Source organism: Trichechus manatus, unplaced genomic scaffold (genome assembly GCF_000243295.1).
Source record: "Trichechus manatus latirostris isolate Lorelei unplaced genomic scaffold, TriManLat1.0 scaffold00059, whole genome shotgun sequence".
NCBI lineage: Eukaryota > Metazoa > Chordata > Mammalia > Sirenia > Trichechidae > Trichechus > Trichechus manatus.
The window spans coordinates 2,009,773-2,016,406 of record NW_004443995.1 but is presented as its reverse complement, the minus strand read 5'-3'; the positions used below and the strand labels follow the sequence as shown (position 1 = coordinate 2,016,406).

The following is a 6,634-nucleotide window of genomic DNA, read 5'->3' as shown; positions in this document are numbered from 1 at the left end:
ATTGCAAATTACCAGTTTTTCTGTCTCCCGCTGGAAGCTTCGTGAAGCTGCTTTCTTCTACCCCCTATTTGCTGGTCTTTGATAGGAGTCCTAGATGGTGGATCCGTGCTACGTTAGCTGATAGGGGACCTCTGCGTGTATCTCTCCTCACTCTCCATTCTCTGTCAGTTTTCTCACTCCATTGGTGCTTTGCTGAGTTCTTTATCTCTTCATTTGATGTTTTAGGTTTCAGGATTGTTGTTTTCTCTGTTTGGCTTAGTTTTTCGGATATTTGATGTGGAGGGATGGCATGGTGCTTCTGCCTAGAGCGCCATTTTGCTGGAAGTCTCTAAAGGCTGTGGTCTTTGATCTTCAAGTCCTTTTCACTTTCAGCAAGCAAGGTTGTGTCATCTGCATAACGCAGGTTGTTAATGAGTCTTCCTCCAATCCTGATGCTGTGTTCTTCTTCATATAGTCCAGCTTCTCAGATTATTTGCTCATCATACAGATTTAATAGCTGTGGTGAAAGGATACAACCCTGACTCACAGCTTTCCTGACTTTAAACCATGCAGTATCCCTGTGTTCTGTTCAAACAACTGCCTCTTGATCTATGTACAGGTTCCTCATGAGTACACTAAAGTGTTCTGGAATTCCCATTCTTTGTAATGTTAGCCATAATTTTTTATGACCCACACAGTTGAATGTCTTTGCATAGTCAATGAAACACAGGTAAACATCTTTCTGGTATTCTCTGCTTTCAGCCAGGATCCATCTGACATCAGTAATGATAGTCCTGGTTCCATGTCCTCTTCTGAATTCGGCCTGAATTTCTGGCAGTTCTCTGTTGATATACTGCTGGAGTCACTTTTGAATGATCTTCAGGAAAAATTTACTTGCCTGTGATATTTATGATATTGTTCGATAATTTTTACATTCTGTTGGATCACCTTTCTTGGGAATAGGCATAAATATGGATCTCTTCCAGTAGGTTGGCCAGGTAGCTGTCTTCCAAATTTCTTGGTAGAGATGAGTGAGCACTTCCAGTGCTGCATCCCTTTGTTGAAACATCTCAATTGATATTCCGTCAATTCCTGGAGACTTGTTTTTTGCCACTGCCTTAGTGAAGCTTGGACTTCTTCTTTCAGTACCATTGGTTCCTGATTATATGTTACCTCTTGAAATGGTTGAACATCTACCAATTTTTTTTGGTATAATGACTCTGTGTATTCCTTCCATCTTCCTTTGATGCTTCCTGCATCATTTAATATTTTCACCATAGAATCCTTCACTATTGCAACTCGAGAGGCTTGAATTTTTTCTTCAGTTCTTTCAGCTTGAGAAACGCCAAACATGTTCTTCCTTTTTAGTTTTTTATCTCCAGATATTTGCACGTCATTATAATAGTTTACCTTGCCTTCTCGAGCTACCCTTTGAAATCTTCTGTTCACTTCTTTTACTTCATCATTTCTTCCTTTTGCTTTAGCTACTTGATGTTCAAGAGCGAGTTTCAGAATCTCTTCTGACAACCATTTTGGTCTTTTGTTTCTTTCCTGTCTTTTTAACGACCTCTTGCTTTCTTCATGTATGACATCCTTGATGTCATTCTACAACTTGTCTGGTCTTCAGCCGTTAGTGTTCAACGCTTGAAATCTATTCTTGAGATGGTCTGTAAATTCAGGTGGGATATACTCAAGGTGTTACTTTGGCTCTCGTGGACTTGTTCTAAATTTCTACAGTTTCAACCTGAACTTGCATATGAGCAATTGATGGTGTGTTCCACAGTTGGTCCCTGGCCTTGTTCTGAATGATGATATTGAGCTTTTCCACCATCTCTTTCCACAGATGTAGTCGATTTGATTCCTGTGTATTCCTTCTGGTGAGGTCCATATGTATAGTCGCTGTCATGGTTTGAATTATGTCCCCCCAAAAATGTGTGTATCTGTTTGGCTGGGCCATGATTCCCAGAATTTTGAGGTTGTCCTCCATTTAGTGATTGTAATTTTATGTTAAAGAAGATTAGGGTGGGATTGTAACACCACCTTTACCCAGGTCACATCCCTGATCCAATGTAAAGGGAGTTTCCCTGAGGTGTGGCCTGCACCACCTTTTATCTTGCAAGAGATAAAAGGAAAGGGAAGCAAGCAGAGAGTTGGGGACCTCATACTATCAAGAAAGCAGTGCCGGGAGCAGAGCGCGTCCTTTGGACCGGGGTCCCTGCACAGAGAAGCTCCTAGTCTAGGGGAACACCAAAGAAGAAGGCCAGCAGAGAGAAAAAGCCTTCCCCTGGAGCTGACGCCCTGAATTTGGAGTTCTAGCCTACTTTGACTGTGAGGAAATAAACTTCTCTTCTTTAAAACCATCCACTTGTGGTATTTCTGTTATGACAGTACTAGATGACTAAGACAGTCGCCATTTATGTTGGTGAAAAAAGGAATTTGCAAGGAAGAAGTCATTGGTTTTGCAAAATTCTATCATGCAATCTCGAGCATCCTTTCCATCACCAAGGCCGCATTTTCCAACTACCAATCCTTCTTCTTTGTTTCCAACTTTCACGTTCCAATCACCAGTAATTATCAATGCATCCTGATTGCATGTTCGATCAATTTCAGACTGCAGAACCTGGTAAAAATCTTCAATTTCTTCATCTTTGGCCTTAGTAGTTGGTGTGTAAATTTCAATAATAGTCGTATTAACTGGTCTTCCTTGTAGGCGTTTGGATATTATCCTATCACTGACAGCGTTGTACTTCAGGATAGATTTCTTGAAATGTTCTTTTTGAGATGAATGCAATGCCATTCCTCTTCAAGTTGACATTTCCAGCATAGTAGACCATATGATTGTCTGATTCAAAATGGCCAATACCAGTCCATTTCAGCTCACTAATGCCTAGGATGTTGTTATTTATGCATTCCATTTCATTTTTGACAATTTCCAATTTTCTTAGATTCATTCTTTGTACATTTCACATTCTGATTATTAATGGACGTTTGCAGCTGTTTCTTGTCATTCTGAGTTGTGCCACATCAGCAAATGAAGGTCCCCAAAGCTTAATTTCACCCATGTCATTAAGGTCAACTCTAATTTGAGGAGGTAGCTCTTCCCCAGTCGTCTTTTGAGTGCCTTCCAACCTGGTCTCATCTTCCAGCACTGTATCAGACAATGTTCTGCTGTTATCCATACGGTTCTCACTGGCTAATTCTTTTCAGAAGTAGACTGCTGGTTCTTTCTTGCTAGTATGTCTTAGTCTGGAAGCTCAGCTGATACCTATCCAGCATGGGTGACCCTGCTGGTATCTGAATACTGGTGGCATAGCTTCCAGCATCACAGCAACACGTAAGTCCCCACAGTACAACAAACTGACAGACACATGGGGGAAAATCGATGATAGATATATAAAAGTGTCTTATGATCCCTGAAACACTAGGAAAATATAAATCATTATTTCCAAATTCATAAACAAAACCATTCTCTCTCTGCATATGCATAGGCATTAATTAGTTGCATATATATGTAACTTAGCTGAATTCCATAGACAATCTCTGGCAGGTGGGGTGGGTGAATAGGGAGGAGGAGAGACAGGAGATAGTGGCACTGTTCCCTCCAGGAATGAGCAGCCCCAGCATCAGCTATGAATCAGCTGTTCCCTCTGGGTTCTTACCGGGTGAGTGTTCCACCCAGAGAGACAGAAAAAAACAGACAGACAGACAGGCAGACAGACAGACACAGCCTCCTCTAATATGGAGCCACCTTCTTCATCTGGTGGTGCTCAAGCAGAGAAATAGTTATGTTGCAGGCTGGAGATTTTCAGGAACAATTTTGATTATACACTTTTTTTGCTTTATGTACACACTTTGGAACCCAATTCCCTCGCTGCCATCCTCAGCAGCAACTCCACTGTATTATCCCCATTTTATAGATACGAAGACTGACACCAGGGTGGTTGCCAGTCACCTTAGACAGCAGGACTAGTGGATAATTCACTCGGATCCAATTTCCCTGCAAAATGGCTCTAGGCACCCCCTCCAGCCACCCCCCAAAAAAAGAATCCATTGCTGTTGAGCTGATTCTGAATCTTAAAGACCCTACTTCCTTATTCTCACCAATAGCCCCCGAAGGTCCATCCAGCGCTTTTCACTGATAATGTAGTCCCTTTATTTCTTCAATTCCACAATGAGAGACAGTGTGTACAAAAAAAAAAAAAAAACAATTTACCCAAACCCAGAAAACAAAAATTCAATGTGAGAGAAAGGGTCATTTGCCCTGAATAAGAAGGTACTTCATTGCCTTAATCTCGCCTGTGAATCTGTCAAGTGTTGGGGCGGAGGAGGCTGAGGACTGGTTTGTAGGATAAAACCGCAGTGTCCTGGTGGCTCCGCTGAGCAAGGATGTCTGGGAGCCACCCCGGCCAGCAGGGGCAGAACTGGGCCCTAGGAGGACATGGTTTGTTCTCAGTTTGGCTTCAGAGGGTTTTTTTTTTTTTTTTTTTTTTTTAATCCCATTTCGTTGCAGAAGGGTTAATTTCTTTGTAGTTCCTGGATCCTGTGGAAAATTCCTTTATGGCTGAAAGCTTTATAGGCCCTCGTGAATTTGATCCAGGATAAAATTTTTTACCAGTTCACCAGGTAAGCTCTGGCTTTCCTTGTCCAAATGGGAAGTTTAGTGTGAAACCAATTTAGTTGTAGGTGAAGATTGCCTGTGTATCACAGAGGTGGTTTCTCCCCACCGAAAAAATCATGTCCTTCTTGGGAAAGAAAGCACCAAAAACCAAAACTGCTTTTCCTTTTCATAAACAATTTTTGGCCACTAGGAGAAACAGTTTTATTCTTTGCAAACGCACAAAAATGTGAGATTCACCAATGAGGAAATCACATTTGTACAACTGTATTAAAGATGTTTTTCTCATCCAGGCAAGTGGGAAAGTTTTACGTGAAACTTTATCGGGGGTGGGAGAGGGTGGGGAGCACCTTTATACAGAAGAAATAGTCCCACTTGCCTTTGGAAGTAGAAATAGCTCTAAAAAGCAAACTCAGAAGCGTCCCTCCAGTCTCTTCACAGCTGCTGGTCCACCTCCATCATGATTCAGGTTCAAGTAGAACCCCGCAAATCACATTTTGGACTTTTTTAAGCCAGACATTTTTGAGGGATTCGAGCTGTGGTTTGAAAAAACTGGCATGAAAACATGCGCATGACAAGACGTCTTTCCCTAAGGACACATCTTCAGGAAAATGGGCAAGCTCTCTGAGGCTGGTTGCCTGTAGAGAGCAGACCACATCAGCTTCCCAACCCTGTTCCTTGCCTCTTGGGTCCTGTGTTTGCCCTGCAGAAGGGGCAACAGGGTCTGGGTGAGAATGCATTGTTTCTGAAGTCCTGCCCTGTGGCACTGACAGACAGCCTATGGTTCTGTGAGGCTGATCTCCATGAAGCGGGATGGGCCAATTCCGGAACCACAGGCTAGAGGCTCTAGGGTCAGGATCCTGCCCTCTCCTGCTCAGCTTTGGGAAGGCCTGCTTTTCAGTCCTACATGGAACATACCTGCCCCTCAGTCAGCAGTCTGACCCGCAACATGTCCTGCCCTCATGGACAACATGATCCAACGTTAGGTCCTGACCCAGTGTTTTAAAAGCAGTCAGGGGCTGTAGCCCTCTTGCCAAAAGTGGAACTGCCTAGGCTCTGCCTGCTAAAGAGGCCCTTAGCTTGCCCACTCCTTTTAAATAACACACACTTAAATCTGTTTACTCTTAATCTAGAGCTCCTTTGCCTTGAGAGGATGACTCTCAAAAAAATGGTGCATGCTCTTGTTACCCTCCCTGTCTGAATAAGCCGTGGTGAGTGAAGAATACAAGAGTGCTGTCCACAAGCAAAGTAATCACTCTCAGCTAAAACCAGGTGAATAAGAGAGAGATTGAAATATACTTACTTTTGAATATTAATGATGGTAGGTGTTAGGATTGAATTGTGTCCTCCAAAAAGACAGGTTAAAATCCTAATTCCTGTATAACTGTAAATGTGGGCTTGTTTGAAAACAGGGTCTTTGAAGATATTATCAGTTAGGTTGACATAAGGTGGATCTTAATCCTATATGACTGGTGTTCTTGTAAAAGAGGAGAAGATACACAGAGACAGGGAGACAGAGGAAGGATGCCATGTGACACTGTAGCTGCAAGTCAAAGAATGCCTGGAGCCACCAGAAACTAGGAAAGAAGAAGGGAACAGTTCCTTTCTCAGAGCCCTCAGAAGGAATCAACATGGCTGACACCCTGATTTGGACTTGCAGTCTCCAAAACTTCAAGATAATACATTTCTGTTCTTATAAGCCATCCATTTTGTAGTATTCGTTGCAGCAGTCACAGAAAAATAAGATAGTAGGTGTCAGCTAGGCTCTGTTTGTATGAAGACAGAAAAAAATTTATTTAAAATCAATATAAGCGATAATTAGGTAATGAGTGTTAGATATTAGCATAAACTGTGAGTGGTGCAAAAGGTTAAATCCTTTGGTTGCTAACTGAAAGGTTGGAGGCTAGAGTCCACACAGAGGTGCCTCAGAAGAAAAGCCTGGCAATCTACTTTTGAAAAATTAGTCATTGAAAACCCTATGGATCACAGTTCTACTCTGTCTCACATGAGGTCACCATGAATTGGATCAGGATCAGTTCT

At 42.3% G+C, this 6,634-nt stretch overlaps 1 pseudogene; it reads right to left on the bottom strand.

Annotated features, from left to right (window-relative positions):
• LOC101356729 (suppressor of SWI4 1 homolog pseudogene) overlaps positions 1 to 4,101 on the bottom strand; it is a 17,740-nt pseudogene extending 13,639 nt beyond the window's left edge.
• Between the last annotated feature and the right edge of the window lie 2,533 nt (positions 4,102 to 6,634).